The 27,130-nt window shown below is 32.0% G+C and overlaps 1 protein-coding gene across 2 annotated transcripts in view; it reads right to left on the bottom strand.

Moving 5' to 3' along the window:
- Positions 1-26,750, bottom strand: part of LOC123697988 (monocarboxylate transporter 4-like) — a 45,104-nt gene extending 18,354 nt beyond the window's left edge. The window contains exons 1-2 of one of the 2 annotated variants that reach the window (XM_045644578.1): positions 26,617-26,750; positions 5,611-5,785 (exon numbers count right to left, since the gene is read on the bottom strand). The gene's annotated coding sequence lies outside the window, so the exon portion shown is untranslated. Of the gene's footprint in view, positions 1-5,610; positions 5,786-26,602 lie in introns of both variants that reach the window. The other variant, XM_045644577.1, reaches the window with a different exon arrangement.
- Between the last annotated feature and the right edge of the window lie 380 nt (positions 26,751-27,130).

The raw sequence follows: 27,130 nt of genomic DNA, 5'->3' as shown, positions 1-27,130 counted from the left end.
AGGAGAAAGGTCTTAATTTGTCGAAACTGACAAAAGCTTTAAAATACGACTAAAGTGTAATTAAACAGACGAAATCAATTTAAAACACAAAACTCGTGGCCGCGCAGTCCTGACGTTACTTTAAACCATGATATCTCAATAACTATAGTAGCTAGGATTTTGCTGTAGACGTCCATATAATCCTTATATTAACCCCATTAAAATGACATATCCTTTTACCCTCAACACTGTTTGGGACGCGAGTAATCTCAAGAATTATGTTACCCCATACAATGTTCTAGTAGAGTGACCATAATGTCGATTTGTTTTTAATCTTTGTCAAACTGGCTATGACAGCACAGTTCAAGGGCATTCTGTTCTGTTAGTCAAAAACTTAAATAAAATACTAAATAAGACGAAATAAAAAACTTGTTTAATATTTGAATATTTTTATTCATTGCACAAATATAAAGATTTCAAAAATCAACAAAATCATTATTCTTCAACTTTAAATGTTTTAATATTTTTTACAGATAAATCAGTAAAATTACTATTTTAACATTATTCTAAGTTGGTCTCTTCGGCCGCACTACAGGAGCATCGACGCGAGTTTGCCTATTGCGCTCTCTTTCTAATATTGCTTTTCATTCGCACAACTGCTGGTCAGCGGACCACCGCGCTCGCGTCGAATCGTCACGATACCAGTATTATATCTCAACGGACTGTTACTGCTGTACGTTGTGGATCCGACAGTGATATTCCGATAAAAAGGACATAAGTGTGTATTCAGTGAGAGACTTAGTGTATATTTAAACGTGATATAAATAATTACGTGATATTAATCAATATGGTGAGTTATTTATTTTTGAATTAAATTTGTTAACGATATTTATTTTGTGTTATCTACCACCATACCATGTTAAAACTTTTACCAGTTTTGCTGTAGTCAGTACTTTTACATAGGTACCTAGTTAAAAAGTAGATCGGAATAAAGTCCTAACAAATTAGGCAATGAACAAGGATGGAATTTATTGTGTTTTATATAATTAATAATAATAAATAAAGCCTGGGTAAGGTAAACCTTTCCCAGGCTCTCTATTTAAAAACTAAATAGAGCGTTTAAGGTTTTGCCTAAACCAGACGCAACTTTTAACTCCTGGTAATCTCAAATTATTAAAAAGCAGTTATAAATAAATAGATAGGTATTTAAAAATATACTTTTTAATTTAATTTTCAGATAAAAGCGGGTCGCAAAGGAAAAGTCAATAGTGAAAAATTAAAAAAAATATTTCTTAAGTACGGAGATGTATGCAGAAATCGCAGTATTAAATATAATGATCCAGTATTTAAAACAATATCTAATGAGTTAGATAATACGATAGCTCCTTATGCAATCTACAAAGCATTGAAAAGGCACTACGACGAGTATTTTCAAAATGATGAAGATGATAACCTTTATTCACCCCGAGTTCAGAGTAGTTCATCTTCTTCACCGTCGCGTCATAGTGTGGCTTCATTATCGCTGACATATCAAGACAAGGTGAAAACATTTAGTTTTACAATGGACGAGCATGAATGGAAAAAAATTCAACCCGTGATGGTACATTATGCTAGAAGAGATATAAGGACCTCATCGACACACCAAAAATACAGGAGTCTGCCAAAGTTTAAGTGGGCGACTTTTTTGAGAGAAAAGCTCTGGGAGTTATCTAAGCTACCATGTACTTGGAACTTTAAAAATAAGAAAGTTGACGGTGAAAATAACATTTCGTTATTTGGAAAGTGCTCACAATGTCAAAGAGAAACAATAATAAAAACCGAAGCAATTTCTGAAAAAACTGTAAGATTTACATGCGATATACTTACTTGTAAGGAAGAGAATGTACCACACAATCCTAAAAAAAAATCAAAATTAACTCCATACAAAAGAGGTAAATTAGCAAAAATTCTACAGTATAAGCCTGCCGTAGTCGTACAAAAAGAACTTGCGGCCAAATTAATTAAAGACCCAAATCAAGTTTGCCCACCAGTGCTGCCAAGTTTAGCAGCTCTCCGCCAGATCAAGTATGAGAAACGACAAAGCAAGAGACTTCATGCTCACCCAATTTTAAGTATACTCATGATGACTCAAGAGGTACAGAACTTTATCCGTGAAGTGACATTGATACCGTGTTTTCATTTATATTATTGGTCTGATCAGCAAATAGAGTACTATACTAACTATTGTAATAGTTTTTCTAAAGTGACCATTACTGTAGATGCAACTGGATCTTTTTTTCAGGCTATAAAGCTTCCCGATGGAACTACACTAACAAAACGACGACTATTTGTATATATTGGCATGATTGCTTCGGATTCAATTAAATCTACTCCAATTTTTCAAATGGTTACCGATTCTCACAATAAAGATTCAATTGCAGCGTGGTTAAAAAAATGGTTAATTCAAGTAAGGAGCCCGCCACATGAAATTATTACCGATGACTCATCAGCATTAATTGCAGCTAATGTTTCAGCATTTACTACGTTTAGCAGTATAAAAGATTATGTTAAACGATCTGTTTTAGTCTTAAGTGGCCGCAATTATGCATTACCTGAAGTATTTATTAGGCTAGATACAAGTCATTTTATCAAAACAATTTATAATTTACGTTGCTTTGAAAATAGGGATATAAATGTTAAAATGTTATACGTTCGTTGCATTTTGTATATGAAAGAATGTGAATCGTTTCAGCAAATTAAAACTCTTATTACTGATGTTGTAAGACTATGTCTAACCGAATACGATAACCCAGAAAACCCTGTTTCTGTTTATATTCAGAAAATAAGTTGCACCTTAGGTAATACTACATATACGGAACCTAATGAAGACACCGATGAGAAGGAAAATATTCACGAAAACATAATCCTCGACGATGATGACGGTTTGCTCTCATGGTTTGATGAAATTGTTGAGAGGGAAAAAAGCCTAGATAAAACAAAAAGTTCGTCAGAATCACAAAACTCTTTCTACATGCCTCATTTAATAACAATGCTCAAACGGTTACTCCTAAAGTTACCCCTCTGGAGTAATATTATGTGCCCATTATATAAATCACAAAACAAAGTACCAACATCTTCAGCTATAGAGAGCTATTTTAAAACTATGAAAAATTTGTTATTCACAACAAGGTCGAAGAAATATAACATTGATGAATATTTAAATATGCATTATGATTATTTATTAGGTGAAATAAAAATTGCTTTAAATTGTTTAAATAATTTCGCCGACATTGTAGACAAAAAGGAGAAAAACATTAAAAGAAAACGAGGTAAGACTAGGAAGCGAAAAATGTTACCATTTGAAAACAAATGCTGCAAAAAAGAAAAACCTAGTGTAACCAAAACGTTTTTAAATGATTCGGTATTCTCAGTAATTCCTACGTATGTTGAAAACTGGAGAGGCGAAGGTGTTCCTAAAGATGATTCTGCAAATAAACCTGTAAATATAATGTTTTTAAAAAATAGTAATTTTACTGTACAAGATATATCTGAAAAAAATATTAAATTAACAAACACTTGTGCATTTGATTCCGTATTTTTTTTATTGGCCCACGGATTTAAAGAGTATTCATGCATACGCGATTTATTTGACAATAATTTCAGAAATAGGGATATAACAGCGTTTTTACAAATCCTCTGTAACTCTGATAATAACAGTGAAGAAGCAAACAAATTAAGAATAAGAATTGCTTCGATACATTTCAAAAACAATCATTATGATTGTGAATGTAACGCTGCATTTATTTATGAGCACGTCTTAAATGATATTATTTTTAGTGCTTCTTCTGTAAGTAACTGTTCAAATAGTGCATGCATAAATTCTACCCCATCAAGAAGAAAACATGTGTTTATACCGTTAAATTTAGATATAATTAATATTTTCACCATCAGTAACTTGGAAGATTCTATTATTATTCATGATTGGGAAAACAAGCAATGCAGAAAATGCAATGAAGTAGTTCTATTTCATTATACCTTGTCAAAAATTGTTACATTCGATTTAAATGGCACGCAAATGGTGTTTTTACATGAGGTACCTAAAAGTATAATAATTAAACAAAACATTTATAAATTATTAGGTGCCGTAGAATATGTTCCTCCAATACTTGGAACAATAGGGCATTATAAGTGTCATATTATAAGAAATAGCGGAATGCTTTGTTACGACGATAACAAGAGTAAATTAGAAGAGAGTACAAACGATTCTGTATATATCCATTTTTTAACTTATGTTTTAGTAGAGGTGTAAGAGCCGATGAAAAACATTTAAAGTTGAAGAATAATGATTTTGTTGATTTTTGAAATCTTTATATTTGTGCGATGAATAAAAATATTCAAATATTAAACAAGTTTTTTATTTCGTCTTATTTAGTATTTTATTTAAGTTTTTGACTAACAGAACAGAATGCCCTTGAACTGTGCTGTCATAGCCAGTTTGACAAAGATTAAAACAAATCGACATTATGGTCACTCTACTAGAACATTGTATGGGGTAACATAATTCTTGAGATTACTCGCGTCCCAAACAGTGTTGAGGGTAAAAGGATATGTCATTTTAATGGGGTTAATATAAGGATTATATGGACGTCTACAGCAAAATCCTAGCTACTATAGTTATTGAGATATCATGGTTTAAAGTAACGTCAGGACTGCGCGGCCACGAGTTTTGTGTTTTAAATTGATTTCGTCTGTTTAATTACACTTTAGTCGTATTTTAAAGCTTTTGTCAGTTTCGACAAATTAAGACCTTTCTCCTTTTAACTCCTATACTATATTAAGTCTTCAATTTTAATAAAAAAAATACTGAAAACAAAATAGCAAATCAAGGACTGCGCGGCCATGACTTTCAAGGCGAATATTTAATTATAATATTGATATAGAGCTTTGATTCATTTTTCGACAAATCTTGACAAATACAGACTTGAGTTGACAAAAGGAATTATTTCTCTATCCCAAGTAGTTGCTGAGATCTCCGTGGCCGCGCAGTCCTTGACGTCAGGATTGCGCGGCCAACTTAAAACGCTTATAACTTCTTTATTTCTGCTTTGACAAATACGGGGTTTGTTTCTTTCGATTTTGACAAATATTGACAAATTTTTGGCTGAAACCATTTTCTGATTTGATAACTTGGCGGAGCAATCCTGACGCACACTACTATTCGACTTCTCTCCCAGGCTTTGACCTTTTTGTTGGATATTCTTACTAAGTTTTGTTATTTAAAATAACTTGAGATATTATTGAAGTTCGTAACAGTTTACTTGAAAGCACTTACTTTTATGTATGGATAAAAATAAAAGATAAATTGTTTTGTACTAAGTGAAATCCTTTGACCACTTTGGGTTTGGCAGATAAAATTCACATTCGTTACAATGATCAATTTAATTTAAGAGGTTTTTGACCTCATATACACTTGTTTCGTTTCGACACCACAAGTTTATAAAGTGTACTATAATTGGAAACATAAAATCATTATGTATGGCATCGATATGTCCGTTGTCTAATGTACTAATTACGAAGTGTTTTTAAGTTTCTATTTACTAAAATACATAGAAAGTTGTGCCAGATTTGTTATAATTTGTAGTTTGTACCGACCTAGCGCAGGTGCACCGCTCCACGCCTTCGCTCACGCTATACACGCTCCCGCGACGCATCGGCCCGCTGCGTCACACGCTCCGCCACATTGTCACAACATCACAATCGCGAATACCCACCCACATCACCATACTTCAGCTTTTAAAATCCACTATTGAGAACATCGTTATTTTATCTGCAAAGAAAAAAACACTCTTGAATTTCTCTAAAAAAAACATCCGCGTATCTAGGCTCAATTATTTTATCTACGTGTTAAACAAATGCGCATCACGTCACAGTAATAAATGACTTTTTAATTATAATTGGTCTTTTTATTGCCAGTTTGCAAAATTACATTAATGGAATTTTATATTCCCGCGCTTCGTTTGAATTGGGAACATTACTTTTTAAATAAAATATTGTAACGTGCCGGTACATTTACATGTTTTTTTTTTAAAAAGGTTTATCTGGCCAGTATCATGAGATAATACAATGCCAAAAAAAAAACTTTTAAATACTTTAAATAGTTATAAGTTATGTACTCATCAAGACATATATTTATAATTAACTAGTATACCGCCCGCGGCTTCGCCCGCTTTGTCTAAACTCTAAAACCTAATAAATAAAACTAACTAATAACTAAAACCTTCCTCTTGAATCGCTCTATCTATTAAAAAAACTGCATCAAAATCTGGCAGCGTAGTTTTAAAGATACAAAGGGACATAGGGACAGAGAAAGTGACTTTGTTTTATACTATGTAGTGATGATTCAACTTTTATTATTGTAGTCGCTTTTTACTGCTTCAATTTTATTCATGTTATCATATTAGTTACAATATGTACATATTAATTGAATCAGCATTATAAATATTTAATTACCTAATGATAGTTTCACTTCTGATAATTTTGTATAAATAAGTACACAAACAACCTTCTTCTGCGTCACAATTTCCTAGGCTTTTAGCGTAAAACGGGAGTTAATGGCGATACATTGTCGTTATATTGCCTCTGGAACACCTGTTAGTGACACACAGGGCCATTTTAATACGTGCACCGCACGATAAGAGGGCATTAACATTTGCCATTGCTATTCTATAAACGTAGCTTTACTTTGAATTTGGAAACACATCGGATCGTAGAATCTTTCAAATTTGAATAAAATACTGATAATATTTTATTCCTTTCCATTCGGTTTCATAAAAGAGACAAATCGTAGCTTTGTAGACAGGGAAATATACTAATAAGTATTAAGTATTACTGTTAGCTGTATAAAGTACTTATTACTCATTACAATGTATTGAATGAATAATCCATTTAATCTCAGAAGAATTATGAGTTACAGACCAAGATAATTAATCAGTCTGGCTGTTCTAGCATACCTTAGGTCTCCTTTCTAGACAACTGGACAGTGGCTAATTTATAGACGCCATTTGTCAAGCAAGTGACAAGTGATGTCTCTAGTAGGATGTCAAATAATTTTAAAGAACGAATGATCCTTTGCTTTACCTACTGATTGTCTTAGAATAGCATAAAGATTCTTTCTTTCAACGGAAAATAAATATGTGTTATATGATTTTATATTCTTTCAATCATAAATCACTGTAATAGCTATTGAAATAAAAAAAATGATCTTTCTTTCATTACATAGGCGTCGATTTGGCAATAAGACACTGTTCGGAGACTAGAAAACAATAGTTAAACACAGATAGTCGTCAAAATTACTAAATAACTAGCTTACCGCCCGCGGCTTCGCCCGCTTTCTCTAAAACGATTTGAGATTTAAACTATCCTATTTCTCAAGTTGGATCGAACTGCACATGGTGTGCGAATATATTATATCTTAATATATATAAATCTCGTGTCACAATGTTTGTCCTCAATAATAATTTAATTTTCGGACCCGCGCTAATTTTCTTTAGCTTTTCCTAATTTTCTTAAAAGGTTAAGGTTAGTTTATATAAGTTAAAGGTTAGACATATTATGTCGTAAAATAGTAACATCAACTTTTAGTAACAATCTAGAAACATCCTTATATTATATGACGTGCTAAGATAAAATAGAAAAGAGTGCTAAACTTTAAACCTTTTAAGAAAATTAGGAAAAGCTAAAGAAAATTAGCGCGGGTCCGGAAATTAAATTATTATTTCTATAACGGAAGGTAAATAGCGACCATCAGGCGTCGCTCCTGAATTTTAATAGCTGACTCGTAATGAGTGTTAAAAAAGCAAAACTGCTATACAGGGAAGTAATTAAATTACTTTCCCGGTAATATTAAAATCCATAAATACGTTTTTTTGCAGCGGCAGAAAATACGGGGAGGTGCAGAGGTCTCGTGAGGTTATTAGTTACATTAATATGAGCCTGGTAGTCTTCATTACGGAAATCCATTAAAATATTGTTTAATTTAATTTGACGTGGAATTTAAATATTATATTTAATGCTTCAAAGTGTATTTGGTGTATGTCTCTATTGCACCACCTCGTCTAAATTTACGTTTTTATGTTTGCGCCAAAAATGGAAAAATTCCAAAATCGAGCGTCCCACTATGGCTCCCTGGTAGCGTCCCAGGATATAGCGACAAGCCAATAAATATTTTTACAATAAAATTTCATAATTTACTTCAAAAGAAAATCTATCGGTAATATTGCACGCGCTTCAGAATTATACTATTCAGGTATTTATTACAGAAAATTAATATTTTCCTTGCGAAGAGCAGACGAGAAGCTGAAGAATTTATTTATAGAGAAATAGAGTAAATAATACTTTTATCTAACATTTTTATATTATAAAGTTGATAAGCAAATGTTGAACTTGTTGAAAAACACCTCTGCGAAATCGTGCGAGGTACGAAGAAACGTTCTTAGAATTCTATTTATTAAGGTGCTATAAAAAGCTTTGGTTATTCAGATCTTCTCAGAAAAATTCCGCATTATCAAATTAGACGTGTCCTAACTACCAGGAAGATATAATGTAATAAGTAGCTTAAAATACTTATAGGTATGTACTTATTTATACATATTACAATTGGAATAGATCGTATTGAATAATAAATAAGATGAAAGTTTCTCAAGTGCTTGATGTCTATCGTTATATTAGATTTATGGTTATTAAAGCAGATATAGGTTAAGGATGGGGCATCGGGTTTTGTATAGGGACGTTTTGATGGCCCATAACGTTGTATTATTAAAATTAATTACGTTTATCGCTACTTGGGATTCCGTATGGATAGTCGCATAAAACATATGGCTCTGGACATTAAATGTTATGTGTTGTGAAATGATCGATTTATACATTGTAAGAAGTCCTATTGAAGTAATTGATTGTTATAGTTATTAATTAATGTGAAAGAGAACAAGTTAAAATAGGTACAGAATAATGTTACGTTACAATGCACGTAATGTTCTCATTCAAAAGGAGGCTAGCTAATCTAAAAGCAATCTAAGTCTTTTATGTAAAATCTAGTAATCTATTTTTATTTAATTACATCTTCTGATTTTTTTTTATCGCACTGAAATGTCTCATAATGTTGATGGTTTTGATAAAAAAGAGAAAATATGTATCGATATTATTTCTTTACCCTCTTTACCTTTACCTTATCCAACTAGTTACTAGGCCCTTCACGAACTCAGCTCAATGATAGAATTGGTTCACCTTTTTATGACACGAAGTGTCATAAGGGATTTCTCGTCATCTATCAAGATTTGGCCAATATCATTGACCAATATTATTGTTATTAGTCTCTAACAAGAGTTCCGTAAACAAATAGGTACATATTTATATTGAGTGCCAATAGATTGAAATACCAAAAAGATCCAATACCTACAAAAATACAATAAAGTTTCGACTTGTAGACCGTAACCTTTATCTAAGAAAACTAATCTAAATCTAGTGTACATTTCATCACTATTATCAAAGACTTCATACGTGTCTATGCTTAATAAGAAAGAAGGTCGTGTCTAGTAAAAGGCCGTCTACATTTCGTAACATAAAACCCACGTCGAATTAAATAGGGGCATATAAAAGTTAGTACACATAAATAGCAGGCGTGTCTGTCCCGCCCTACCTGAACAATACAATACCACTTTCACGAATGTTTTGATCATAAACATTGCTTGTTTGATTTCATTATCGTTTAATAGCAATTCGGTAACAAGAAATTTTCATTACTGTCTCATTGTTGAAGAGTTATCATAAATTAACGCATGTAATTCGTTTTTATTCAATAAATAAATAAAATAAATTAATGCACAATAAATTCAGTAGCTTTATCATAATCAAGACGAATAGTTACTTAGTATTCGATATTCATTAAAAAGCTGATTTATTAGCGCTTGTGAATAACTTCAATTCAACCTGCACGACCCTTTATGATTAATGTTCTTTATATTTATAGGAGGGAAGAATACACTTTCACTAAATATCTGTTATTTATTAGGCTGAATTAGTCTCCTATTTTGTCTCATATACCATTTGTTTATTTTAATACCTGTCTCATAATCATAAAATGTCTGGAATAATAATTGTCGGTCTCAAAGTTGACAAAGGCAAGACTACCTACCTGTCAGTTAAGATTAGTTAATTGAAACATTGCAATGAGTTCTGCTGCCGACAACTCTTGCAATCTTTGCAACAAATTTATAGCATATCTATTTAAAGTTTCTCTTTGAAGTGCATAGCTCGTGTATTAGAATACGAGGCACATATTTAATAACGCACAGGGATTGCAATAATCATTCGAATGTTGCCTCTACATTGTATGACAAAAATTTAAGTTTCAATATATTTTCCGATCACGGCTTCTGCATATGCCAGCGTAAAATCTATCGCTTCCGCATCAACGCTCGTTCTACGCTGAGATTTCAGCATTTCCAACTTGCTTGCAAATATATATTATGAAGGTTACCGCGACGCAGTTTTAGCATAAAAGCTTTTTGTGCTCTACCTGCAAAATATTACGCTATTGTAAGAGCGCTAACTGTACCTAATGTTTATTTAACTAATAATGATATTTTATACTTAAAATTAAAAGAAATATATTTATATCATAAAGTACTACAGTGAAAATTAATTCGACTCTACGTATTGGAACGAATCGCGTATTGGTTTCCTATAAAACGTGTCCTCTTTGTCACATTAAATACTCAGAATTACATTTATTCAAACTGAAAATCGTAATTAATAATTATCATTATATTTTCGGTAAAACTACATGCAGGATAATAAATTTATAATCGCCGTTTCAATATTGTGTTATACGCGTCTGACTCAAAGAGATCTCAGGTACATACGAGATAAATAAAAAAACTTAAATATATTATAAATAGATATGAACATGATTTTGCATTGTATTATTATTGAAAGAAGAGCTTAATATGATTTTAATTACGAACTCTGGCAAGTCATTGCATTAGTCTAAAATTACAGTGAAGAGTTTGATAAATGACTTCCGTAATTCATATAGTTTCTCCACTAAGTTACTATTAATCTACCTCACATTAATTACCATTTGCTGATTTCATATTCTGTAATTCATTGTTATCCGCTTATTCAAGCTTTTGTTGTACGAATCAATAAAACATTTTTTTAACTTTAGTTTTAAAAGCAAATAATCTGTATAATCTGTATATATCTAGTGACATTATCTGATAGTAATCTATTATTGCGAATAACGTAGCCATTCCGTATCAAAAAAATGGAAATATAAAATATGCAGAAACGTAAACAATATTCTGGGTTAGGCGTAGGCCGCTGTCACGCTTGAAGATTCAAAACCCCACTTAGGTGTCATCCATGAAATAACACATCCAGTATATTGTGTTCTATTTACATATAATAACCTGAATTCTCCGTTTTGCATGACAAGGGGAAAACACCTCTGAACAATAATTTGGGACAGGTATATGAGCCCATTTAAGTCAGAACGGATGACGTAATTAATTTGTGTTTTCAAAGTTTCAAATGGATTGTATTAACCCGTAACATAATTATATTAGAACGTAATAAATAAAGGCGTTGTTAAAAAATTACCTTCGATAAGCCTCTAATTGAGTTAGCCCGTCAATTATTAGGTATACCTACCTATATAACAGTCTAACCCTTATAAATAAGAAAATTATTTAACCAATGGTTGTTTTGAACTCAATTCTTTAATAGGGCAACCTTGTTATCTCATCAGATAATCACACATTAAAACAATATTAAATACATTAAATATTTCAATCAACACAATCACCATTGAACTAATAGAAGAATCTGGGTCAGAAATGTTTTCAAACAGTACGCCTAACAAACGGGGGCGTTATATCTTTGTGTTGACGTTTGTTGCAAATCTGTTTAAAATGGAATACACAACTCCAAGTCTGAAATCAGAATACATTTATTTCGATTGCCGCGGGCACGCTTCCAATCGGACCGCGATATCATCGCAATTTTATCACAACTTTCCTCGATGACTATGAAGCAGTCATCCACTGGGACACCTATTTCTATTTATTCGGTTCGCAATACATCTTATTTTGTCGCCAGTCCTCGCCCCCGTCCACGCTATCTAGGACGATAATCCCATTTCCCGCTAAAAGAAAAGATTTGTAGCCAACGACGGAATTATTCTATTTACAAAGACATATCGGAGGAAATAATTCATACTCCCTGAGAATGATAGGCACTTATAACGCGCGTGATTGGAAATCATATTATTGGGATGACTTGGTAAAGTAATAAAGTTGAAGGTTTGGGGTACAAAATACATTGGCTTTATATTCATTTATAATATGAGAAAATCGAGCAAAGCTCCATGTAAAGATATGACCATTAAGCAATTTGATAGGCAATTATAGCCACTGCTGGTTGAGGGTTTATATACCATATATCTACTAAGTGTCTGCTGCCTAGTGATACAGAATTGAATGTACATTGATTCCTTAGGCGTTAGATTCAGAACGTTTCGTGTTTGTAGAGATCGGTTCAACAGATTTTGAAGCGCCACCCGATGTCGGTACGACGCGCCATTGAGTTGTATTTCCACTTAATAAAGTTCAAATGAACCGAACCGAATGTTCATTGCAAAGTAGACTACGCTCTTTTGCAGAAAATCTATATTGGGAATTGTAATGGCGAATTTTCGCCCACTGCGATCACATTTTATGACTAAAGGTAATTGGCACGATTTAAATGGCTACATTAGAGTATACAATTGAAACAAGAGTTTTAAATGTTAAAATATGCTGTGAAGAATTGTTAAAGATGAACCTGAATTATTGCAATCACAAATTTGTGATTGGTGTACGTAAATGTATTTTCATTCTACAATAGATTGTATGTAGATATGTAGACATATAGTTAATATCATACTCATATGAATTTCATCATCATCATATGAATTTCCCATTAACTTCATGAAAGTAAATAATAAAATATGCAAAGCGCGGTTTAGATGAACGTTAGTTAAAACAAAAGCGTAATTACACGAAGATAAAACGCTAAATTAAATTTCCACTTTGTAAACAAAATTATAAAACAGGATAATGCCTCACATGAATCAGTGTTTACTATGTAAATACTTTGCACGCTATGTAATTTCTAACAAGCCATCCTGCGATATAAACTAATTTAATATTTAAAATTAAACGCAACAGGGTCGTGTGCGGCGCTCGTTAGAGTATTAAGCGTTGACAGTTGGTCGTATAATCAGCAAAGTATGTCGTAATATTCTAAAGTCTTTATTGTACAGTAGGCGGCTGTCATTTTCGCGCTACATTCTTGTGCCGTATACTTAACCCTACGACAAGCCACGGAAAGCCATTACTATTTCCCTTTTGCGTCTTTTTCACTTACCTTTGTGGTGTGGGAATGATTTTAAAATTACTGCGTGGATTTGATAGCTCGATGTTTTTGTGCATTTGTGATGTAGAGCTGTTATCCAATGATGTTCTTTTTTAAGGGACGTATTAGTTTAATGTAACTTAAAGCAAATTAAAGCTTTTCTTGATGAATAAAACAAGTAATTACTTATTGAGATATTTTATACGTTATTTTCACTGACCCATGTTTGTAGGTCAGTAATTAAATTGTTTGTTAATTTTCATTATAATATCAACGAAAGTACGGCATTATTATGTAACAAGCTTTTGATATTGGCTTTAATGCTGGAAAATTAATCACAAGCACAGCATGGATAAGTAATCGAATGAGTTTATTAAAACGAGAAATTTTAAGGCATAAATAATATTTTAAAATTCAAGTGTATTACGTGAATATTACACATTAAAAGAACTAAAGGTTTTAAACAGACTATCTTGTTTTTGTTTTTAAGCATGGCTTCTATCGCGGGCCTTGAGCGGGACCGAATCGAGAAATTCCGTAACGAAAAAACCTCATGCTCCCCACTCCGACGGGTGGTGGTATGGCTTGAAGGCAGTCCCCGAGTACCACACGTCTATTTTTATTATTGCAAAATTGAAAATTCACAAATTGAAAATTCACAAAGGTTGTCCACCAATACAAAACTAAACTTCACTTGATAAATAATCATACGTAAATAACATAAGTCTACGCAAATTTAGAGACAATTTTAATATTTAGTACTGAAATCCCTAATTTATTTCTACTCCATCGCATCGATAGCTTTCATCAGCACTAGTACATAACTGATCGAGCTTGAACGCCATAGACCTGAAATCTCGGTCAAGTTCGTACACGGGGAAATCGTTAAGCTGAGTTAGCATTTAATGCAAAAGAACCTATAACGATATTGCTGAGATAACGTTAAATTCTCAAACATCTTAATTTGCTGAATATCATTTTCATAATTGGGAAAACAACTGTAATAAAATTGAAATGTTAAATTATTACATAGAGTATTTCGGAATATGACGGAAATAATAATATTAACAGAAATCGTTAGGGATAGCTAAGGATTCTCCAAGTTATCCCTAACGATTTCCCTCTCTTATATATCCTTCCCCTTTCCTGAGGACAGCAACACATCCACTTCCCAGTGGAGTGGATGCTTATGGGCGGCGTGTAAGGACATTGATTTCGTTCTTAAAATATAGCAATTAATAGAGAATTCCGCTGTTATTTTTTTAAAAAATTTTCTTTGTACAGAAATCATAGCAACACAGCAGTTTAAACACGAATGCCAGGCACTTCTTTAACTTCCGAAAACGAAAAAGGCTAAAATGTTCTCCAAAAACGTTTTGAATTTATTAATTTTAGTTTACCTGCTGCTATTTCAAAAAATAAAAAGAGCATCTAGATTCACGACAAACAGCCATTTACCTATGTGCCTTTGTGAAAAATACTACCTCCGTGAAATGTGTCCATTTAAACATACCTTGGCTCTTTAATTACTGGAGGGCGATTTGAAAGATAAGTGCCGAAGCGACCTCATTTTCAAGACGTTCTTCAGATGCTGCTATGCAAGCATCCAACCTTGAATCTTTATGACATGACGTTAAGAGCTCTAGTTAATAGAAATGTATCTTTGATGATCGCTTATTGGAATTGCCAATCGCTTAAAGTGGCGAGGTAACTTGAGAAATAATAACAGACATGAGATAATAAATGGCACCTACTAGCACACTTCTTAAAACTTATTGAAAAGTACTTAGAGTAATAACAATAAAATTTACATCAGCTTTCAATGTATTTTCAAAGTTAGACTCAAATTATAGTTTCATCGTTATTAGTGAGGTATTTATTTAGCATTGAATAATAAGAAATAAGTGAACCGTTTTGGATATCTATATGTAAATATTCCATTCAATATGATTCAGAAACGATTTGCTATTTGCATTTTAACGCGACCGCTTTGCCTACACCTGAATTGATTTCAATAAAATATCCATGCATAGTAAAGCCTTTAGATAAACTTTATACACGGCTACTGTTAGACGTGTTTTATGCTAGTTATAATAATTGGAAATATGAAACATATCAAAAATACATACCACTAGCATTTAAGTTCCTTTCTCGCTATATATTTGAAATAGAAATAGAAATCGTTTTATTTGCCACCATGTTACACAAAACAGAAAAAAAAGACAGTAATGGAGGCAAAAAGGACTCCCCGTCAGCAAAGCAGCAACCATTATTTAAAATGTATTGCTGCACTGATTTTCAGAGGAGACCACGTGACTGTACAGATGCAATGATTCAGTATTCAATGATACATATAATTATGAAAGTGTGTTAATGTAGCATAGGCAGAGAAAAAATATAATGTGCACCTTAATTTTATTTTGCGAACAGTGGGAGAGTGTTAGATACCTATTATATAAATACACAATAAAAAATACCATATGTGGCGACGGGCCGAACTCCTATCGGTAATTGCTTCTGATGCTGGAGCAACAAAAACCTCAGACGTTTTTTAAAACATGGCATATATTTAAGTATGTTATGAATTATTGTCATAAAATAACTAAGCTTATAGTTTTATTTTAAATTGAGCATTGTTATAAAGCTCACAGTATAATACAGCTACGCTTCATCCGGTAAAATAACTTACGCAGGCCCAATTTTACAAGTAAGAATAGAAAGGGCCAGAGAGGGTCGACACAAAAATGGAAAGTGTACTTTCCTTTTCCGCTGCCCTCCATTTCCCGCTTAAGTGAACAGTATATTTATGATATTTAACTACTCTAATTAATAATTTAAGGATACTATTTGTTTTAGAATTGTTTCTAATCTTAACAGCATGGGAATTATTTATAGGTAGGTTTAACCTTGCATAAATTGGGTTTAAAAATAAATTATATAAATCTATCTTCAGAATAATTCTTAAATTAGTTTATCGTAGCCATCATATCCATATTTTGGCTATATCCCAGATATTATAATTCTATTTTTACATTGACATTAACAAACAAACTACAAACTGTAATAAAATTAAAATTATTGGCACATTTATAAGCGATGCCAGTACTTTTGCTCTACTTTACTTTTCTGGTTTTGTCGCTAATATTGACGCACATTTTTAAAATATCTTTCTTAGAAATGCGCATTTATCTTTGTTCATGAATATTTTATTATTGAAATCAAATGTTGATGAAATAATTGATCGAGCGTTGTTCTGAATAATTTTTTACGAAACATGAAAAGATAAATTCTAATAAATTTTCATGCACATATTTTCTAATAAAGCTGGTTTATTAGAATACGGTACGTTTTATTAGAGAAAAAAGTAATACCCATACTAAAATATGTAAGTTATTTTTCATAAAGCAAAATACGCGGCGAAAACATTGAATAAGGGACATTTTCGTCACTTATACAAAAATGCCGCCTCGAGAAATAAACAACGACCCACTTCGTAGCTATGATTAACCGGACTATGCCAACAAAATAAAGGAAACATGATTTTTCAACAAAAAATATTGACGTAGATGAGTCACGTCGGATTTCCTTGATAGGACCAATTTAATACGAGCCGTAGTAAAGTTTGGGAAAATTGTTGTGATTTAATTTTTCTAGTAACTATTTTGAAAATTTCAAAGCCATGAATATGCTTATTATTATAGCTGCTTCCATTTTTTATCTTAATTTATAGCACCAACGGCTTCATTGCCATAGATTTAAGCTGAACATATTTGTTTAGCCCATGTTAAACACGAGACGTATCATGTAAGTAGCACCAAGCACCGTTGATGAGGGTTAAAGATTTAGTTGACAGTGTTTTTACTGTTTTTGTTTTTACAGTCATTTCTAATTTGACATTTTTCATTTTTTAGCCTTTTATTATTTCCAAACCGAATATAACTACCTTCTCATAAATTTCTACAAGAATTTTCTATTATAGTAAAGTACGTACGTTACATTAAGAATACTCCAGATTGTTCCAACTTATATTAAACGCGACACATAATATTCTCTTCATACCTGAAGTAAAAAGCCTCTTTAGTACTTCGCTCGTTTGGATAAAGTTATATCAAGTTCGACCGAAAAGCGAGTGAAAGTTGACAGAAAACTCTATATTGTGTTTCCAGAGAACTTCATTCTTTCGAAGGCTTACGCAAACTGTTTCTTGGGTACAATTGCTCGATAGTTATTTAAGTTCGTGATAAAACTTATTGGAGCTCTAAATTAATGCTCAGTGTTCGATGGATTTTGTTTGAAGCTGTTTAATTTTTAGATTGAACAAATTAACTTTTATAATTGGGCACTTATAAAATAATGAGAGCTTCTCTTAAGTAAAGAAACCTTATGTATAATGTCTGTGTAAAAGAAAAATAAAGATTCCGACGTAGTATTTTTTATAAAGATAATACGCTTTTATTCATCATTCTTACTCATATTTATATTATTCTGAAAGTTTTATGATGAAACGATGTTCGCTACTTTTTCTAGCAATAACTTTTTGCTTATTGTTTGCGCATTGACCTACGTGAAATAACTAAATATATAAAAATCGGCCAAATAAAGTTATTTAAATAACCCGACAACATGTTGTTTATTTAAGCATTTAAGAATATAAATCAACATCAAAGTACGAACTCAGAACTTATTAACGGCGTAAACATTGCTGAAAACACCGCCGTGATTCGACGTCAGAATTATTTTTCTATAAGAACTGTCATAACAAAGAAATGATTTATTCAGTACTATATAATAAATAATCTTCGCGTGGTTTTGCGTGAGGTTGGATGAACCCAAACGAGTGAGAATAAAATGGGATAATAAAAGGAAGATGGACGTGTATATGCCGGATTACTGCAGATATTTTTTTTACTACTTTATGAGATAAGTGTATCAAATGCTCATCGTTTCATATACATATTATTCGTTTAGGTCTGGATTTTTGTTTATTTTGTGTCAACACAAGAAAATAATAATACGTATATTTTTTGTACAGACAAAGTAAAAAAGTAAAATAAAATATTATAATCAAATACTTTACGATTTTTGCAATGAATCGAATACTGTATTTCTTAAACGTTTCAAAAGAACTTCATTTAGAATACGACATCGATGTTTAATGTACCTTACATATCGTTTAAATAAAAATAATTGCATGAAATAATTTACTCCACACGCACTCTACAATAGGGTAGGTAGACAATAAAATATATCTCTACATTTCACCTAAAGTGTCCTTCCGAACATTAATTCCTTATTCAAATCAAATACAACAATCAGACGTATCACAATTAACAAGTAAAGTCAGCATCGATTATTGATTGAATACAGCTTGCTTGGCCACGTAGCAATCGCATTTGCCTACAGCCACCAAGCAAGGTACAAACGCGTGACAATTTTGTCTTATCACACATTTCCAGTCGGCTACGCAAATCGAATTCACTCAGAATGAATTTTTTAAACGCCTTAACCCATTTGTTTTATTGCGTGACATCAACGTGGGATTCGACCACTCTGTGAGAATATTTTTCGCGTTTTAACCTTTTTGATAAACGACAGGCATCAATCAATTTTATTGTTTACACTAAACTCTGTGCTTATCTGTTAGTGTGGCGGTTGTTAGAAACAACCTTAAAGTTTTAATAGTGGGACGTTTATTTTCATTAAAACTTCTTAACATTTATATCGAACATGTTTATAGTGTTTTATAACATTATATCGTATCTATTCTGTAATTTTCGTTTTAATTTAAACAAACATTATCGTAGTTTACATCCTCTACTTTTTTATCATTACTACGGCACAGAAGTAGTTAATTAAAACTTACTTAACTCGAAAGTTTAAATGCGTCTGATGCGAAATACGTTATAAATAATATTTCATTTTATTGAAAAGTAAATTACCTAAATCAGCACGCTATAATGCGAAGCGAATTTGTAACCGTATAAAGGTAAACAAGCCGCCGATTCGCAATTTTCTTTTCTTTTCAAACATCACCTTCATATCATTAGCATTTTTATAGGCACTTGAAGCCATCGTTATCTTTCACCGTGCCACGCGATGAAAACCCGGAATAAAGTGCGTAGTACTTTTTTCAACTCGAATTGTATGAAGTACAATGATCATCTAATGAGTTTCAAATGAATGATATTTTATTCCCCTCTCATGTGATTTTGCGAGTGTTCATTGAATCGATGATGATTTTTCTACGTAACAATTTTTGCTTGTATGACTTAGGTCATATGTTTTTCGCAAAAAATATCATTCACGAGCATAAGTACAACATTCATACGTAACCACATGCAGACATGCACAAAAGTATATAAAGTGAGCATACAAAGTTATTTGAACAAAGCTGGACCTTTAAAACCATGTGTTGAGTTATGATCTAACCGATAAGCCTTTATCAAGCGCTGCTGTATCACAAAATAGCCTCAAATCAGCAAATTAATTGGAACATTTGCCAATAAGTTTTATCATCCTGTTTCGAAAATACACTGCGAATTGTTGATTTACAAACAGACATTTATCATTAATGCTCAATTCACGATGTGTCAATCCATTAACTTTTATCAATGTGTAATCAAACATCTCTCAAATTAAGAGCTACGAATTCAATCCCTGAAAAATAAATGACCAAAGTTAATAAATCGTGCAAACAATTGAACGTGATTTATATTAACTAGATTATTCTAAATTTATATTTTACTAGGTTTCCGCCCGCGTCTTCTCCCGCACAGTCAAATAAAAACCCGCATAGTTCCCGTTCCCGTGGGATTTCCGGGATTGCATCATTTTCCCAGGATAAAAAGTAGCCTATGTCCTTCCTCGAGTATCAAAGTATCTCCATACCAAATTTCGTGAAAATTGGTTCTGTAGTTTGGGCGTGATTGAGTAACAGACAGACAGACAGAGTTACTTTCGCATTTATAATATTAAGTATGGATTCGTTATTTAAGAGAAAATTGCAAAGAAAATGCTAATAAACTCTCTTTTAAACTGATGATTCATCTTTATTAGTATTCGTAGGTATTCCTACGCGCAAAACATTTCTTAAAACGTAATTTTGTTAAATTGAGACACGTACGCGGATATAGGAGTGAAGTTAGAGTTAAAAATGAATTTTTAACGCATACCCACATCACAATTCAGGTGGGAAATCCAAAAGAAATTGTATATTCTGAATATTTGAGATAAAGCTGCGGTCTCGAGATTTGCCAGTATAGATTGCATTACTAAATGGATAATGAATCATTTGATATGGTGTTAACTTGATATATTATAGTGTGTCACCGTAGTTAAATTATTGAATATTATAGTTATAGTTATACATTCTTTATTGCACACAATTTTTAATTTTACAATACAAGGATATTAGAAGCAATTGGCGGCTTTATTGCTAAATAGCAATTTCTTCCAAGCAACCAGTACTAAGCATGAAATATACAGTTGCAAATATGGGAAGATAGTGTACACATAAAAAGCATATAAATTAATACTAAAAACATACAAATCAAAATAAACGAAAGAAAAAAAACAAACAATATCAAAACATTTAAAATAAAACACAAAAAAGAAAAACAGCACAGAAAATTAGCAGGTTTGCAAATAATGTTTCTTTACCATATTTTTAAAAGACTCAAGCGATTGAGCTTTCCTAATGCTGGTGGGTAGATCATTCCAAAGTTGCACAGCTTTAACAGTAAAAGAAGCGTTATAAAATTTAGTTGAGTGAACAGGACACGTAGCATTAGGTTATCATTAGATCGTAGGTTCAAACTCCTGGCAGATATTATTATTCTTAAGAAAATTTATTTATTGTCGATGGAACATAATGTTTCATGGTTTTTAAATACAAAATTTAATTGTATTGAACTGTTTATATCTTTTTTTATTATCGAATTTGAGCAAATTTTACCTGACTTTTCAAAATCCACAGTCGCTATATACGAACGTACAATACGGTTAAATATCCCGTTTTCTTATTCCAAATGGCGCTGATCTGTGATTCAGATGTCAAAGTATCGGTTTCCTTTGTGCCATCACGACATAGGTACCACCTCAAGGCTTTTCTCTTGATGAAATCTATATGTACTGGATTACCCTATGTAATGTGTATTAACATATTTATTATATGTATTTGTTATTCGAAATATTATTACTATTACGTATATCTTTATGTCGCAGTTGGATTGTATAATCCGCCGTATTACATTACGGCTAGCTGTTTTCAAAAACAGGGCCGTTTTGTAATGCGGCGGTTCAACGATGAGCAGTATTGAATGTGGCCTTTGCCATTTAGGAAATGTATAGATTTCCTAGGAAATGTGTAAGAATTAAATAATTTGTTTCACACATTTCCGTGCGATTTTAGGAATTACATACATTTCCTAGGAATTATTGTATAGGTAGGTACAATAACGGATTACATACATTTCCGTTAACATATACATTAAGTTTCATTATTATAAATGTCGTTAATTTATAAACATTATTCTTTACAAACATAGTACAAACTCTACAAATTATTGCAGCTTTGTTGTCTATGCATTTTATTAACCCGCACCAAGTTTCCCGCGTTTTTGCATATGACATTTTTTCTATTCACATAAATTCATTATAAACTTTAAGCTTGGTAAACTCGCTGGGTAATTAATGGGACACACGCCGGCACTTTTTTCCTACCCCGAGTGAATTAATTAATTATCTTTCCCGCATAATTTCCTATTTACGCGTAAAAACCTGCCTCCAACCTATTCACTGGTGTATTCGGGTGTCCCACATGTTTATCTCTTGTATTATAAATCTAAGAGTAATTTGTTTCATTCATTATTAAAATATTTAGAAATTCCACTCTAAAATATTATTTAAAATCCTCAACCATAGTTTTTCTACAAAGACTTAAATCTAGTTGGCACAGAAGTTTCAAGAAATAAACGAAAATTTTACTCTGCTCTTAAAAACTTATTTTTTCACTAGGTAATTAACGTCAAATTAATAGTTTTAATAGCTTTAAGAAGTAAGTTAATTTTATGGTTATTAAAGTAGACAATAAAATGATCAAAACGCTTCTCATTATGCGTTGGTTTACTGAAAATTTAATTCTGATATTTTTGAAATAATAAAGAGAATTAGACTGGTTATGTAAATTAAACTCACCTCATTATAAAAGTGTAAGACAAAAGTATTGAAGTTCTTAGTTATGAAGTCTCAAGTATTTGCATCGCGAGCGGCCAAAGCAAAATCTTATTCGTAATATTCGTTGGCGGAATACAAAAGTGCGAATTCGCATGCCCGCAGTGTAAACGAAAATAACGTGTTTATTGTTTCTTTTTGAAGATAAAATAGCTTTTTTTATAAATATATGTGCAGCGTGGTCTTATATACGCTACTATACCTATTACTTCTTCAATTAATAAAATAGATATACTTATCGTACCTATATCCAAAGCCTTCATTAAAATATCATACCAAGTTCTAAGTAACAAAGTTCGTAAAGTTTCGCTGTTTTGCGAAATCCTAAACATTATTGATTACACTTTAATAGGAACAGAAGATTTATATTTCAATAATAAAAGAGCGTGTGAGCCGAGCACACGCATCAGAAATGAAACTTTTTTGGCAAGATTCAAAGATACCATACTCGCCTTACTCCATGACTGAACGGTAAGTATCTCCACGCGCCTAAAGAAGTTTCGATTCAAAAAATACACATAAAACGGAACAAAATAAGTAGGTACCTAGTTATAACATCGATCGATCTTATAGCTGACTATTTTCTCATCTGATAGCCAAGCGTTGTTCAAATATGCTCGTATAGAGTATAGACTCATAATGGCCGATACTGGCACAGTCAATGGGAAGAAAGTTCTCGAAATTTTATTTCTAGGGTGAGATATTGCCACTCAGTATCGCGATAGCAACACATCACACTCACACATGCAAAACACGTACATGGCCGAAATTCAAATCGGAAATCTGAATGCCATTTTCATATACACAATGTTTGTAGGTTTTTAATTGGGAATGGCTCTCTGAAATTCCTTATTGAATTTTGTCTGAGCGATCCATCATCCGTAGTTATGACTGATATTTGGTATTAGATTATGGTTTATTACTTTCTTCATATCTTGGTAATTTGAATGTATTTTTCTTAATAAATACAGTCTCTTAGTACCTATCAAAAATAAGAAAAATAATATATAAACAGTGACTTCACTTACTATATCCGTTCGGAAATCAATCATCGAAAATATTTCTATTAATTGTACATAGCGACTATTCTGTGTCCCTTATCTTGGGAGGATATTCGTTCCAAACGTTGTTTCTTGTATTGATTCAATATATTCCTCTTCGTCATCCAAAAAGCAAAAAAATATGTGTAGGGTGTGGTAGGGTTATGAGATATTTTACTATTGATTTTACCCTATTGCACGATTTGCTGATATTTTTTATCACTTTCATTGATTGAAAAACTAAACTTCAGAAGTTGTGAATATATAATATAAATATTTATATGAATAAATCTTAAAAAATATAATAAATACTTTGAGGGAAGCAAATTATTATCAATGTAAGTGATAAAAAATGTAAGCATTTTCAATATTCTTGTGAAGAACCCTGTATTCCTCAGAGGCAAATGCGTTCAGAATATTTTACTCAATGTATAAACTTATCACGGCGCATTTCGATGTATAGATCGTAAAATAAGTATATAATATTATTTTAATACGTTTCTTTTCATTGATTTGTTAATATTTGACTATTATACTGAAAAATAACATTCTGATTCACTGCTTTTAATAGTTTTTTAATACAATACATATTATAATGTACCAAAATATTGTATTATTTTTAAATTCAATAAAAAGTACATAAGTCATTCACCTCAAAAACAAGGAAAATATTCCGATATTGCGATTAATTTATCTTCTCAATTTACCCGTTATATAGAAGTAGTAAACTGTTGTTTTTCTGCATAAATAAATATATGTATATTTAACGATGAAGTTTCAACATGAAGAGACAAAGTTATATTAAGTTTATCTCGTACATGACAAGAATATCTTTAAATTAAATATAAAACTGTCTTTTCTATGATTTTATTTTGTTGATAAGCTTTAAAGTTTTGATGAAATTTCTAAAAATGTACGATGTTTTTATTTCAGCTTGTGTTGGCCGTAAATAAACAATAAGTTTTTTAAAACAAAACTATACATATACGCGCTTGTATACGAGTATTTACAGTTTGTACAATCCTTGGTACAATCAAATGTCTCTACATTCAGTTGAAATAAAAGACACAAATTAAAACCATTAGTCTAATTAATAGATTTCAAACGATACAAATTCTCATTAAGTCGTTTATACAACGTACGTATTTGTAACAGATTAGCGTCAACAGAATTGCGCTAAACGAATGTATTTTGTATTCAAATTAGTAGACATAAATGCGAAATATATAAGCATAATTCACATACATTATTCCGATTTAATATGAGTGGATTTAAAATAAGCTTTTTATTCAACCGTTTTGGCTGTCACTGGCCAAGATAAGACCGGAAAGGTGTGACTTTTTAATGTTATATTCCACTAGCAGCTCCTCGCGGTTTCACCTGCGTGGCTCCGCTCCTGTTGATCTTAGCGTGATGATATGTCTATAGCCTATAGCCTTCCTCGATAAATGAGCAATCTAACACCGAAAGAATTTTTCAAATCAGACCAGTAGTTCCCGAGATAAGCGCGATCAAACAAACAAACAAAGTCTTCAGCTTTATAATATTAGTATAGATATAAATGTAATCGAATAATTTTGTTTCAGACATAGGTAAAGAAAAAAGCTCCCCATTTTTTGTAAAATATAATAATGACATACTGTATCTAAAAGTAAAATGAAACACCAAATGTGACGATCCTCACTATCAAGAATGACTCGACCCCTATCTACTATTTCATTTCATATTTTTGTCAAAGCACAAAAGAGGGTTCTTACGAAGAAACAACGTGGAATTCTATCAGGGCGTAGTCATGGCATAATAAAAAAAAGACGTGTGGCACTCGAGGACTGCCGCGGTAAAGCTATTGCATAGCATGCCTTCTAGCCACACCTCCGTGCCCGTCGGAGTGAGGAGCGTGAGGTTTCTTCGTTACGAAATTTCTCGATTCGGTCCCCGCGCTTAAGGACCGCGATAGAAGCTATGCAATAGCTTAAAAAGTTTTAATATATGCATTACTAAAAATCTAGACTTAATAAAATATACACGTCGAAACATATTTCATTTCATGCATGATAAGTTGAAAGTTTGTCTCTCCGTCTTATCTACTTTTACTCTTTAGTTCCACCGCCATGAGAGCAGTTTTAACTGAAAAACTTCATGAAAAAAGGAATAACGTAAGTACATTTTAAACTTAAAATGCTGAACCTTTTTGGAGAATGTTTAAACTTTTTTGCAGAAAAACACTTGGAAACTTACTTTCTTATATTATTACTAACTTATGTATGCTCGCTTATATGCATACAATATGTATTAAAAATATGGATATAGTAATTATTATTCCTTTGTTATCTGAATAATTTAACGTAGGTACTTATTGAATTTTATTTAATAATTCCGTTTAGGAACGAGCAAGAAGCAGCTTAAAGATTATTTTTCCTACAGAGAAAACCTCTTTTCAATGCTTTTTATAAAGCCAGCTTTAAAAGGTCACATAGTCAACGTTCCACCTGATTTAACAGTTAAACCATACATTATATTAGTATTTTTTCATTAAGGTCACCTCACACAAGCGGATGAAAAAAATGCCTTTTCCTTCAAGCAAAGGGCCGTTTTTCAGTTTAATTCAAAGGAAGCCTGCGTGCTTGCGACGATACGCTTGCTTCAAGAGTTAACAAAGTGCCTTATTATTTCTTGCGGCATAAGTCATTAAATGTTTTATTTCTGCTTTGCAGGAATTATTGTCGTGAAAGAATTAAATTAAAATATACGTAGTATCTAGGTTAAGCTATTTTTATAATATTTAATCTTATTTAATATTTACTATCACTTCATAAATTATTGGTATATTATAATAATATACCTACTATTTACTATATACATTTAAAAAAAAACTAGAATAAAATTAAAATATTCTGGTTACCATAAAAAAAAATACTCACGAAACTATGCTAACCTCAAAAAAATGTACAATACAAACAATCACAAAAATGTCGCACAGAACACAAATCGCGCGAATCCGTTGAGATTCAAAAATTCGCGCGCAAATTGTATATGCGTGGCGTATACAGCATGTTCGGTAACGGTTGGCGCGAGACTGAGCTGTCCTCATCCGCCCCGGGCTAGCGGCACCCCGCAGCTTTCGGCCTTGTGGAACCTAACTAGGGCTACCGATGTTTATTGGAACAAATTGACATATTTGACACCAGTTAGTCTTGTCTATAAATATTGTTTTGTATTTCGGAAATATATAAGATGCGTTGGGTGAACGATATGTGTCAGCTTGATGAAGGATATTTTTTAGTACCTATAAAGGAGAATGGCGAACTCCCATAGGACTTTGGGCCTGATCGTTACACTGATGATTTATGTGGGGTTAAATAGATAAAAATATACAGATTCTATAAATATAACAACTAAAGATCTGTTCTATGGGATAGCAGAGATATTGAGCATGTAACGTCACTAAA

This window comes from Colias croceus, chromosome 15, assembly GCF_905220415.1.
Source record: "Colias croceus chromosome 15, ilColCroc2.1".
Classification (NCBI taxonomy): Eukaryota; Metazoa; Arthropoda; class Insecta; order Lepidoptera; family Pieridae; genus Colias; species Colias croceus.
Note: the sequence above shows the minus strand (reverse complement) of the source record. Positions and strands in the feature narration are given on the sequence as shown.